This window comes from Galeopterus variegatus, unplaced genomic scaffold (assembly GCF_000696425.1).
Source record: "Galeopterus variegatus unplaced genomic scaffold, G_variegatus-3.0.2 Scaffold538, whole genome shotgun sequence".
Lineage (NCBI taxonomy): Eukaryota > Metazoa > Chordata > Mammalia > Dermoptera > Cynocephalidae > Galeopterus > Galeopterus variegatus.
This window is the reverse complement of record NW_007726649.1, coordinates 117,268-131,036: the sequence shown is the minus strand read 5'-3', so window position 1 is coordinate 131,036 and position 13,769 is coordinate 117,268. Positions and strand designations below refer to the sequence as shown.

The window sequence follows — 13,769 nt, the reverse complement described above, 5'->3', positions numbered from 1 at the left end:
GCTCACATTTAAAGCCAGGCCCATGTGGCTTTTAAGCTGTTGTAATAACCACTGCGGTTACTGCCCTCTTGTAGCCCCAGCTCAGACATCACATTTCCAGATTGATCTTTGAGCCACCTAGTGGACAACATATGCATGTAACTCAGGCATTTGAAAATAGGCATAAAAGAACTTTTTATCACCTGCTTTTTTCTGTCAGCCCCGCAAATGAGTAAACAATAACAAAACTGAAACGCCTCCTTTCCTTGTATTCCTTATTTGGTTTCATAGTACAACAACTAATCCAATCTCTAAAACTAGCAACATCTTTGTCTTTTACTTCTTCTATACCATCCCACATTCAGTTGGTTTCCAAGTCCTGCAGGGTGTATCTCAGAGGTGACCTTTACCTAAGGACCTCATACTCCTGGAGGTTGAGAGCCACTCCAGCCCGCATCAGGATCACCTGGCGAGCTTTTTCAACCCCAGATCCTTGGGCCTTATACCCAGAGTTTCTGACCCAGTGGGTCTGGGCTGGGGCCTGAGAATGTGCATGTCTGAAAGGTGACGCTTTTGCTCTGCGGACCACAGTCTGAGAACCAGTGGTCTAGTGAGTCATGGATCTCCACACCACTAAGCATGGAGTGGGTCAGTTGGAATAGCAGCTCTACAGAAATGCCAAGGCAGCAGAAGCAAAAGGAAAAAGGGATTCATCTTGCCTGGGGTTAAAAAGGAAGGCTTAGGGAAACCTACTGCATATGTGATGAGACCCTTCTCCTGTTCTGGCTCTTCCTATTTCCCTCACCATTTATTAATTCAATACTTTCAATTTATAGAGTAAACATTCTAATTTTGGACTGCATAGGATTTTGTAAACAAATGCCGAAGTGCCCTTATTTACAGAGGATAAAACCAGGTAACCACCAAATGCTGGGAATGCAGGCTCTTTGTCTCTGAAAAACAAATCCTATTAGCCAGAGCCTCATCATCCAGTCACATTTCTTTCCTGTCTTACAAATACAGAGTTAACACCTCATCCCCGTATCTTACATCTCCTCCCCCACTCCCTAGCCTGTAGTCTAAACTCGAATCTGCCCAGCGGCATCAGAGTCCATAACCCTTTTCATAAGTCCTTGTAAAAAATGATGAAATGTCTAGTCTGCATTCAAATTGCCAGAAAAGCAGGGCATGAGAGAGCAGAGAGAAAGCCTGAGAGAAAGCGGCAGCTGGCAGCTCCCGCTGCCTCTGTCTCTCCCATTCTTCAGGACCACACTATGCCCCAGTAATTTTCAGAGCCCCATTAACTTTGAACTCTGCCCTCCTGGGAAATGCACATCACCACTGTACCCTGCATCTGGTCAGAGGAGGAGGCTTGGCTGTGGGTTGGAACTAATCAGAGTAGCAGAAGAAGGAGGAAAAGCCAGTGCCATGGGACCATGTTTATTTTCTCACGTCCTGTTAGCTTCTGTCCTTCCTCCCTCTTGCCACACTTCTGGACCTGCAAGCAAATGCTTCTTTCTAGAAAATGAACAACAATGACAAATGAGAACACAGAGAAGTGTAATTCATAGGATTTTAATAATCAGACAAAACAGCATTGTAAGACTACAAATGGCAATGATAAAGGAAAAAAACAACTTCATAATCCCTGCATTTTAACAGATCTACAGACATTTTTCAAGAAAGGAGGCTTCCAGTCCTTCTTATATTTGCACAGATATTCGTGATCAGAGTATTGATTAGAGGGCCTCAGCCCTGGCTGCCCATCTGAATCACTAGGAAACACGGATGTCCAGGTACTGGGGCTCAGGCATATGTACCTCTATTTTTGTTAACTTTTTATTGAAGTAAACATATCAGATTATAAATGTGAAGCAAGATAAATTTTCACAAACTGAACAAAATTGGGTAACCAGCACCCAGATCCAGAAACTGATTATCACTAGCAGCTTCAGAGATCATCTGTGTCCCTTTCCAGCTACTGCAGCCCAGTGAAAGCTGTCAACATCCTGACTTTTGATATCATGGATTAGTTTTGTTTGTTTTTGAAATTGAAAACAAAACAAAACAAACAATTCAAACAATATATACTCTTGCATCCAGCTTCTTTCCCTCAGTGTTACATGAGATCCACTCAGACTGTTGCAGGTCTTTGTGATTTTTTTCATTCTCATTGCTGTATAGTACTTCATTGTGTGAATAAAGCAGAATTTATTTATCCATTGTACTGTTGATGGTCACCTAGGTAGTAAACAATTGATAAATTGGGATATTTTAAAATTAGGAACTTCTGTTCAACAAAAATCAATATTAAGAAAATGAAATGCAAAGGAAAATATTCTCCATACATATATGTAATACAAAAATCTTGTACCCTGGAGGGAGGAAGAATATATATATACATATATCCTACATATTTATAAGCAAAAAACAACTCAATTTTAAAATTATTTGATACATCTCGAAGAAAACATACAAATGAGCAATAAGCATATGCTCAACTTCATTAGAGGTTCAGGAAATGAAAATACAACACCCACCAGAATGTTTACAAATAAACTACCATGCAATGGTATTGGATATGGAATGATGGGGATTCTCATACACTGTTGGTGCGACTTGATTTGTACAACCACTTTGAAAATCTCTTTGGTAGTATCTACTAAAGCTGATCACATGCATATCCTGTGACTTAGCAATTCTATTCTCAGATATACACTACACAGAGATGGACACGTGTGCCCCAAAAGACAGGTATGAGATGTTCCTAGCAGTACATTTGTAATGGCCCCAAACAGCCATCTTTATTTTAAGATGCTCTAGAGGTGATTCTGAGGACCAATCAGGGCTGAGAACCATGACAATAAATGTTCTTCTAATAGAATATTAATTTAAAATTTCATTTTATTTGCTGTCTTAATAGAAAAATCATAAGCCTTTACCTTTCTCCTTTGTAAAAGATAAGCTTAAATGATGGTTATGGCTAAAAAATTATTTATTTATAAAATACTAAGTTTATTTTGTTATTTGTTGAAATAATAAATATTTTGAAGATACTTTTTGTTTCTTATGTGGTAGAATCTTAAGAGGCCTTGGGCCTTGATGGGAGGATCTAATATGAGTAGGGGTTAAAGTCAGGAGAAAGTAATAATAATTCTTTGGTAATAACGCTGTACTGTAGGTTGATACAACTTGTTCCTTACTTGTATCCTGAAATAAAAAAAGAGGATGGAAACTATTTCCCCTCCCAGCGAAGCCATCTGCTCTTCAGGCAGCCTCACCAGGGCAACCTCTCACTAGAGAGGTCTCACGTGGGAGTCAGGCTCTCTTTAGGTCTCTAATTCTCTAATTGCTCCAACCCTTGTGACAGCCCTGGGAGGTGGTTCTTCTACCACCATTTAACAGGTGAAGGAGTTGAGGCTCAACAACACAAGGTCACCTGTAGGAAGGTCACACAGCCTGTATGTGATAGAGCAGATACTCCTGAGAAGATGGGTGTTTCTGATGTCTGTAGTGGGGGAACAGGTATTGATGTAGGGATTTCTATTTTCTGGGCACTGTGCTAAGCACTGGATTATATCAAGTGGGTCCAGGAGGAGTGGAGAGTTGAGAGTTGGTGGTGGGGGGAATTGACATTTCAAGGGAAGATGCTATGTCTTTTGGAGGATGGCAGTCATGGTGTCTTTGGAGTGTGAGACAAAAGGACAAGAGCTCATTCACTCTTTCTGGGTATGGTTGGGCACTGGATGGGAGAATAACACCCAGCTTTGAATGGTACTCTGCAAAACAGGGATACACACTGGGGGTGAAGGTTATAGTCTAGGTGGTGGGTAGTATGAGAAGAGGGAGAATTTCTCTGATGACTAGGATAGTGGTAGCTAGTACTGTCTGGCAGGGAGGGTGTTTCAAGAGACAAGTTAGACTCAATGTGGCAAGTGAGATTGGGCATGATGCTTGAAATGGAAATTTAGTTAGGTTTTCCAGGGGCATTTGGTGTGGCTGAGTGGTGTGGCAGACTTGGGCTGCCCAGGCCTATCCTTGTCCAGAAGGTAGGTGTCAAAGGTAGTGTTGAGTTGAAGAGACTGGGTCATGGGTGCAAATTGATAGCAGTGGCCTTGGCTGCAGGCTGTATGTATATTTGCGCTGATAAAGCCTTGTCAGATCCCCACCCCACTCTAGTGATACTCCTAGGACTGCTTTAGGATGCCCTGGTTCTCAGGCAGATGGTTGGGGAAGATGTGTTTTTCTTCTTCCTACCCCGGGGCCGGAAAAGGGAGACTCTAATCTTCTGCTGGCTTGGTGTACCAGGCTATCAGGATGCTACTGGACCCAAGTGCAATGGATCCAATGTTAACTGAAGTGTGAAGCTGTGGAGGGTAACCACTCAATCATGGCCAGTTATTTATTGAACACATGCCCTGTGCTAGACACTGTAATTTATGTTTTACAAGCACCTTACCTCACCTTCATACCACACAACACATTTTTGGCGTAAACATTTTAATTTCTTTTAACAGTTGGGACACTTAGGATAAGAGAGGTAAAGATACTTGCTTATAGTGCCACAACCTGTAAGTGGCTGAGGCTGGGTTTTGACTTGGTTTGTGCGATTCTAAAGAGAGTGTCCACTCTACAATGTGGTGTGGCAGGGTCAGGCTGGAGAAATGTGTCCAAGCATGTGGTCAACACACCAGGCCTGGAATCTAGATGGTTGAAATGAGTGAATGGATCTCCCTCATGCATTCTCAATGAGGGCGATATTGCCCAATAAGGGATGGCAAAAAGTTCTCAGGTCTTATAATGGTTTGTGGCCCTACAAAAGGCAGGAGTACATAAACATAAATATTGTGTGTCTGTGCTTTTAACAGTTCATGGACAGTGGGGTGCAATTAGGAAAAAATTATCTAAAAAGGCTCCTTAGGGAGGTAATAATAATTAAAAGGTTGAGAATCACTACTTTAGAAGTGAATCAGAGAGAGGAAGGTATTGTGGTTAGATTTTAACATGTCTTTCTGAAGACTCAGTCCAGCGGGGCATGGCAGGGGTAGGGTTTACTTAACTTCACATGGAAGAAGGTCTACTGTACATGGGGTAGACATATAGTGTTCCAAACCTGCCCCTAATGGACATCATCATTATGTCATTCTTTTGTCCAAAAAAGTCTGTCCTAAAAGTCCTGCTGGGTAGTCCTGAGCTGGCTGGCTGCAGTTATTAGTGGGTCCAGAAGGTTGGGTAGAGGGTGAAGGATATACTTGCAAGTAACTATGAACAAGGGTGATTTAGGTAAAGGGGAGCAATAATTTAGCCTTCTAGACTCTGGTTACTCAGTGTGGTCCTCAGAAGACAGCTGCAGCACCACCTGGAACTTGATAGAAATTCAGCATTTTAGGACTCACCTAACACTACTGAATCAGAAAATGTAGTTTATGAGACCTCCAGGTGACTTGCACACACATGAAATTTTGAGAAGCACAGCTTTAATCCAGGGTTGCTCAGCCTTGGTTACATATTAGAATTATCTGGAGAGACTAGAAACGATAAGATTCCCAGGACCCACTTGAAGCAACTTACAATCAGGTACTGGCTTAGGAAGGCCCTTGTAGGTGTGGGTTTTATGTTGAGTGACCTCATTTATGGTTTGAATAGATCACTCTGCTGCTGTGGAGGATGATCTCTATGTGCGTGGAAGAGGGGCAGGACAGGAATGAAAGCAGCGGGACCAGGGAGAACTTCCCTGTGTACTCTATCAAGCAGAGCAAAACTGGATCAATGTTTACTTACACTTCTGGGCTTCCCTTTGAGCTGGAGATTCCAATTTCATCTCACACACTGTGGCCCCCATCCTCACCCGTACTCTCTGCAATGCTCAGGAGTGTTGTCAGTAATTGACATTTTAAGAAAACTGCTGTCAAGCCCCATATCAAGAATAGACTCTCTAGGGACAAAGGAACAAGTAAAGAGGCTATTAAAGTGGCTGTCCAGGAGAGAGATGGTGGTGACTTCAACTAGAGGAAGCAGGAGAAGAGAAGTAGGAGAGAACAGAAGGGACTGGATTTGGGAATGATTTTTGAACAGCAGTTGTTGATGAATTGGGTTTGGTAAATAAAAGAGAATTACTTGACGTTTTTAGTTTAAATGAAATTTTCTTTTAGTTTGTTAATATGGTTAATTATATTCTTCCTATTTGTAATCCAGATTACTTTCTCTTACAATTATGTAAGGTTTTGAATAATGAACCTTTCAGAGCTCTAGGAGTGCCTGAATATTGTCCTTGTATATTAACATTAACCTCATATGACTCTTCAATCTGTGCTGACTCTCATTGTAAAATCTGAATTTAATGTTTAGTCTCGGTCCTCCTTAATCACTACAGATTATGATAATGTTGACTCACTTTCTGCTTGTTGAAACTGAGTGGTCACAAGTCTTGTGGAGAAAGCAGGGTTTCTTAACCTTAGCACATTAGACATTTTGTGCTAGACAATTTTTTGTTGGCTGTCCTATGCCTTGTAGGATGTTTAGTAGCATCCCTGGCCTCTATCCATTAGATGCCAATAGCATGTTTCCAGTTGTGACAACCAGAAATGTATTCAGACATTGACAAATATCCCCTGGGGGGCAAAATTGCCCTGGGTTGAGAAGCACTCAAGTAGGGCTTGGAGAAAGACCTAGAATTTAAATTATTGGTCTGGTAGGAACAATCCTGAAGGAGACTCTGTCTTCCTTTCTTTCAAGAGGCTTTGGGTCTTAAGTCTGGGAATTGGTTGAGGGTCTACAGAAGCTGATTGGCTTCTGTTCACCAGACTACTTATATGAATCAAGTAAGACATTAATAGAGTGCAATGGATTGAATGATTATGCATCCCCCACATCCCCCCCAAATTTATATGTTGAAACACTAACCCCCAAGGGTAATGGTCTCAGGAGATGGAATTTTGGGGAGGTGGAGAGGGCTTTGCCCTCATGAATGGAATTAGTGCCCTTATAAAAGAGGCCTCAGAAGTAGGTCCTCACCAGACACTGGATCTGCTGGCACCTTGATCTTGGACTTCTCAGCCTCAAGAACTGTGGGAAATAAATTCCTGTTGTTTATAAGCTACTCAGTTTATAGTATTTTGTTATAGTAGTCCAGACAGACTAAGATATATGATGATAGTCTATTTCAGTTCTAGGGACACCATGATCAACTATTGAGTGGAATGTTAAAGATCATTGGGTCACACTATTCTGATTACTGTTTTGGCTGTGCTGCCCATTAGGGTACTACACCTTCATTGTCTTTTGTGACTAAATTCCACCAAATTGTCTCCTCCCACCTCAGGATCTCATCATTCCCTCTACAGTCAGAGACCCCAGTTTAATAGTAGTATTTCCTCCTCTCATTTCTATCCTTTAGAGAACAGCCATCACAGAGCTCTTCATGGGTGCTAGAGCTTTTTTCTCCAATGTATTTCTTGAAGACTTACTGAAAGATGTATCCTCTGGATCATTCTGGGAGACTTAGAAGGTATCTGAACAGGGCTGGCTGATTAGCTCAGTTGGTTAGAGTGCAGCCATATAATACCAAGGTCACTGGGTTCATATCCCCGTACCAGCCAACTCAGCTCCCCCAAAAAAAGAAGGTATTTGGACAGGTATTACATAATAAATTCACTTTAGCATACCAATCTTCCTAAGCCTTTGGGTCCCTTTGTCAGCATATCAAGAAGGTTATGAAACATCAAATTTATTTAATGTACAGTACCTTTAACTCAAGATTTTCATGACCAATTAACCTCTTTTAGAGCCATTCCCATCCCCTCGAGCTAACACACTGATTCCAGAATTTCTGCTTAGTACATCAAAATCAACTAATTCCAGGGATCCAACATTATATTTCCTCTTTCCTGATTTAACATATCTTAAGATCCACTCTCATACAAATTAGTGAGGTTCTGTCAATATAAATTGACAAAATCTTGCAATTCTTTTAGTGTCTATAGACCCTCCTATGAGTCACACTTTATAGCTTCCTGGGGCCTGCTGGGACTTGGGCCTGGTTGCAGGTCTAGAACTAATGAGAGGTGTGGGGTTACCTCCTGAAGACCATCAGCTGTCCCTTGTAAGGCAACTGTCCTAGGGAAAGACATTACAGGTTCCTCAGGCTGGGCAAGACTAATCTCCTTAGACAGGGATGGTAGAGCTTCTTCTATTGTCAAGGGAGACCTGGTAGAATTTGGGGGTTTGAGGCCCCCAGCTTCATTGAAATCTGCTCATATGTGTTCAGCTCAATTTTTAGGTTCTGTTCCTTCCCACTCCATGTCCTAATCTTAACATAAGAGACCTTGTGAAGTTGGGTATTCAATTTGTGTTGTAATTCAGCTACCAACAGGATTAAATTTCATGTTCGGTTTTCAAAAATCTTGGCCCTGTAGTACAGGATATCCTTGTCTTGTAGGGCAGCCATAAATCCTTAAACTTGACATTTTTTTCATCACATTTCCCAGTGCCATTGAAGCAACCACTCAATTCCGTACTACTTCTTTATTTCCACTAAAAACTTAATTAGTATAAGCCAGTTCACCCAAATCCTCACCTTCTATAGACACTCGATTACAAGATGTGTACAGGTGATAATTAAAGCAACTCTTTTGCGTACCACGAACTACCAGTGTATTAGTCCGTTTCTTTTGCTTATAATAAAAGACCTGGAACTGAGTGCTTTGTAAGAAAACAAAGTTTATTGCTTACAGTTTCAGAAGCTGGAAAGTCCACAGTCCAAAGAACACTTAGAATGAAGATCTTCTTTGGTGGTGGCTTTATAGCAATGCAGGGGTCTCACATGGTAGAAAATGGTGGAGCAGAGAGAGAGAGAGAGAGACCATCATGTGCTCTCCTTTTAAAGCCTTCAGAACCACACCCCTGACCACCATTATTAATCCATTCACTATGGCATGGACCTACAATCCAATCACCTCTTCAAGGCCCAATCTTTCAATTACCATAATAGGATTTCCCACCCTCAACAGTTAGAGTGGGGGCCAAGTTTCCAATACCCGGAATTTTGGGGAGCACAATTTAAGTTTCAGTGAGTTGGGGTGAGGGGCATTCAATCCACAGCATTCAATTCCACCCTGGCCCCTCAAAACTCATGTCCTTTTCACATACGGGTACATTCATTTCATCCCCAAAGTTTTGTTTCAACTCAAAAGTCCAAAGTTCCAAGTCCCATCTGTGAAATCAAAACAAGTTATCCACCTCCAAGATTCAATGCTGGAACAAGCATAGGGTACATATTCCCATTCAAAAAGAGAGAAATAGTCCAAAAGAAAGGGGTACTAAGTCCAAAACCCAGCAGGGCAGGCATTAAATCTCAAAGCTGGTGAATCATGTACCTTGACTCCATGTTCGATGTCCTCTGCATGCTGGTGTGAGGGTTAGGCCCCCAAATCCTTGGGCAGCTCCACTCCTATGGCTTTCCTGGTCTGAGGCCACACTTCAAGTCTCCCAGGCTTGTGTTCCACTCTAGTAGCTCCATAGGTCTGGAGTCTTCAAGGCAGTCCTGCTCTTCATGGAGTCCTGGCTCCACTAGGCATGGTGCTGTTGGGGTTTTTCTGCTGCAGCTCTGACCCCATGTTTCCACTCAGTGTTTTCCTAGTGAAGGCTGTCTGTGGTGACTCTGCCCCTGGAACAGATCTCTTCCTGGACCCCCAGGCTTTTCCATACATCCTTTGAAATTGGGGTGGAGGCTCCCAAGCTTTCAGAGCTCTAGCATTCTGTGACCCTGCAGACATAACACCATGTGGAAGCCACCAAGTCTTCTGGCTCGTATTTTCCAGAGCGGTGTGTCCAGCCATGTCTGGGGCCAACTTAGGCATGGCTAGAGCAGCCAAAGCAGTTGAGGTGCTGGTGGGAGGAGCAGCATCCCAAGGTGGCCCTGGGCAGCAAGCCTGTGGAGGAGGGTGTCTCAGGCCTGTTCCGCAAGACCATTCTGTCTCCCTAGGCCTCTGGGCCTGTAATGGAAGGGTTGGCCCAAGAGTCTTCTGCAATGCCTTCAAGGCCTTTTCCCCTTTCTCTTAATAATTTGTTTCTTTTATACTAATCTTCTTAGCACCATTGCATTTTTCTTTTGAAAATGCTCTCTGCTTCTCTACCATGTGGACAGGCTACAAATTTTCCAAATATTTACACTCTGCTTCCCTTTTAATTATACATTCTGGCTTTATGTTATGCCTTTGCTGCCATAACTCAGCATAGGCTGTTGCAAGTAGCCATTCAGCTTCCTCAATGTGTTGCTGCTTAGAAATTTCTTCTGCCAAATACCCTGGCTCAGCATTTTTAAGTTACACATTCTATAAGACTTTGGGCATGAACAGAATGCAGCCAAGTTCATTGCCAGTTCATAGCAAGGGTGATTTTTGCACCAGTTTCCAATAAGTCCCTTTTTATTTACATCTTAGAATGGCCTTTACTGTCCCTATTTGTATCAGCATTTTGCTCACCACCTTTAAGCAGTCTTTAATAAGTTACAAACTTTCCTTGGTTTTCTTGTCTTCTAAAATCTCACCAGCAGCTAGGCTTTTTCTAGCCTACTCCTTCAAATACTTCCAGCTTTTGTCCATTACCCAGTTCCAAAGCCACTTCCACATTTTCAAGTATCTATAATAAGCAATATCTCATGCTTGGTCCCAATTTTATGTATTAGTCCGTTTTTGTGTTGCTGTAATAGAATACTGAAAATGGGTAATTTATAAAGAAAAGAGGTTTCTTTGGCTCACGATTCTGGGACGGCTGCATCTGGTGTGGGTCTCAGGCTGCTTCTACTCATGGCGGAAAGCTGCAGGCAGCCGGTGGGTGCGGGATCACATGGTGAGAGGAAGCAAGAGAGAGAGGGAGGTGCCAGTGTCCTTTAAACAGCTGGCTCTTGTGGGAACTAATAGAGCAAGAACTCACCACCCCCCAACCCAGGGAGGGTATTCATCTATTCATGAAGGGTCTGCCCCGCCATGACCCAAACAGCTCCCAACGCTACAACATTGGGGATCAGATTTCAACATGAGCTTTTGGGGAGACAACCCAAACTTTGTCAACCAGTGTCTGTTTTACTATTGGCTTCATAATTATATCATAGAACTAATTCCAGATAACAAAGAATTAATTTAGAGATCCACCCTGGTATCCCATGGAACCACTTCTGTATCAGTGTCAATTTCTATATCAGTCAGGTTTCAATCAGGGAAACAACCACTATGAGTGATATAAAATACAGGATTTATTATACGGTTTAGACTGCACCAAATTGTGGGAGGTGATGAAGTCTATGGACAGCTGTTGCCTCTAGGTCTAACAACAGCCCTAACGTCACTGAAGTCAGTAGGTCTAGGAGCTGGGTAGAAAAGCTGAATGTGCAACAGGGCTAAATGTGGACAAACAGGATCTGCTTCTGTCTCTCAGTGCCTTGATGACGCAAGTGACATTCCCCCTAGAGTTACATAAACATCTGGTTGTGATACTGTGAAAATATATATTTGGTCCTCATACCTGTCTCCTGACGTACAACTTCTAAAACCCTTAGAATCTTCAAACTGATGAGTCGTTTCGTATGCTATTGGTGGCTGGCAGCCCCTAGGTAGCTTCAGGATGGAGGCTGGTCACAGGAAAGACGAGGTGGGACTTTTAGTCTCACTCACCAACTTCTGGGAAGGTGAGAGGGGCTGAAAGTTAAGTTGATCCCCAGTGGCCGATGATTTAATCAGTCATGCCTATGTATTGAAACTTCTATAAAAACCCAAGAGACCTGGGTTCAGAGAGCTTCCAGACAGCTGAACACACGGAGGTGTTTGTAGAGTGGTGCACCGGGGGAGGGCATGGAGGCTCCGAGCCCTTTCCTCCATACTTCACTCTACGCATCTCTTCCTCTGTATGCTTTGTAATTTCCTTTATAATAAACCAGTAAATGTAAATACATGTTTACCTGAGTTCTGTGAGCTGCTCAAGCAAAGAAATTGAACCAAGGAGGGAGTGGTTAGAACCCTGATTTATAGCTGGTTGGTCAGAAGTTCCAGAGGCCTGGACTTGTGATTGGTATCTGAATTGGGGGCCAGTCTTGGGGACTGATCCCTCACCCTATGCAGTCTGACACTTTACTCAGGTAAATAGTGTCAGAATTAAATTGGAGGACACTACACTGGTGTCCCTGAGAAATTGCTTGCTGGCTTGCCAGTGGAAAGAAATCCCCACACTTTTGGTCACAGAAGTCAGAAGTTGGTCTGAGTAAGAGAGTATAGAGGTGTATTTTTCCCACTCACTGTCACACTAGCCCAGGGACATGAAGAGGCTGGAAGAGGAGATATAGAAAGAACTGGAGGAGCTTTGGGCCCAGCTGCTGCCCTACTCCAACAAAGTGAACCAACAGATCAGTGAGCTACTGCAGGGCGCCTTGCACTGACCTGTAGACCTTAATAATGGCTACTTCACTTGCGAGGTTGAAATCTCATGCAAATTTCTCTTATGTTCAGCTCTACCCCACAACCATACAGGGAAGTGAATTCTGGGAAATGTAGTTCCAATTTAGCTAAATTAACATTGTAGAAAGCTGCCATAGAAGGGGTTGGACTTGGGATTGATTTTGGAAATAAAGCTTAATTTTTTGATGGATTGGATTTAGTAGGGAGAGAAAGGAGGACTACCTGCACATTTTTTGTTTAAATACATTTTTTAATTCAAATTTTAGATTCCTGTTTTGGAGTAAAACAGATTTTGCTGTTGACAAGATTATTTCTGAGTTGCAAAAATTATCCCCGCCCCCTGCCCTGTGTTTTTGTATTTCCTGTATATCCCCATTCAATCTTGGCTGCCACAATCAGACAGAAAGTGAGAGGACACTTTTTTGTTGCATCAGTACTAGAAATTTTAGCAGCAGGCGGTAACTGCTTCAGGTATGTCAAATAGATGAATTAGTTTGTTTTTTTTTAATCCATGTCAATACTGTTAATTATGCTCTCTCTTACAACTGTGTATTGATTTTGATAATTAACCTTTTGTAGCTCTGGAAGTTTCTTCCTGCGGCCCGTGTTTTGCCATTGCACTCACATCACTCTTCAGGGCATTGCAACTCCCTTATTAATTCAAGATGAATGTGTAGTCCCTGTCTTCAAGAATTGAATCCACCTCCTGATTTTTCAAACTCTTTCTTCTAGTGGCTCTCAGCTCACTGTCTTTTCACAATTCCCTTCTTATTTTCTCAGCCTCTTTTGGTTGTTTCTCTAGTATTGAATCCCTAAGGTCCTGCCTTTTATTTTTCTCTCTTTTGCTCTCCAAGGATGATAAATTCCACTATCTCAGGGGATGGTACCAACATGCTAGTGGCTTGCAATCTCCATAATAATAGAGCCTGCTACTTTTTAGTCAACTACCACATGCCACATACATCGCTAATTTACATAATCTTTAATTGAAAAAAACATCCTAGAATTTTTGAAAGGAACTCTTCATGTGGGTATTAATTCTCACAGTTTTCCAATGAGGAAACAAAGGCTCTGTGAAGTTCAGGATTTTGCTCTAGCCAGTTAGTAAGTGGATTTGAACAAAGGACCATCTGCCTTGGAAGCTAATGTAACAACTATAGTTTTCTGCTGACCAAAGATCCAGCTCACATCTCTTCATTATCAGACTTAAATATCCAATGGCATGCTGAAAGGACATCACTTGGATGTACCCCCATCATTTCAAGCTTAGTACATAGACATCCATATAATACTATCAATCTCACCAACCATTCTACCACTCCATCCCCAACCAAAATATACAAC

General features: G+C 42.2%; 1 protein-coding gene across 1 annotated transcript in view; it reads right to left on the bottom strand.

Annotated features, from left to right (window-relative positions):
- LOC103588244 (high mobility group protein B2-like) overlaps window positions 1–13,769 on the bottom strand; it is an 85,032-nt gene that overhangs the window by 33,564 nt on the left and 37,699 nt on the right.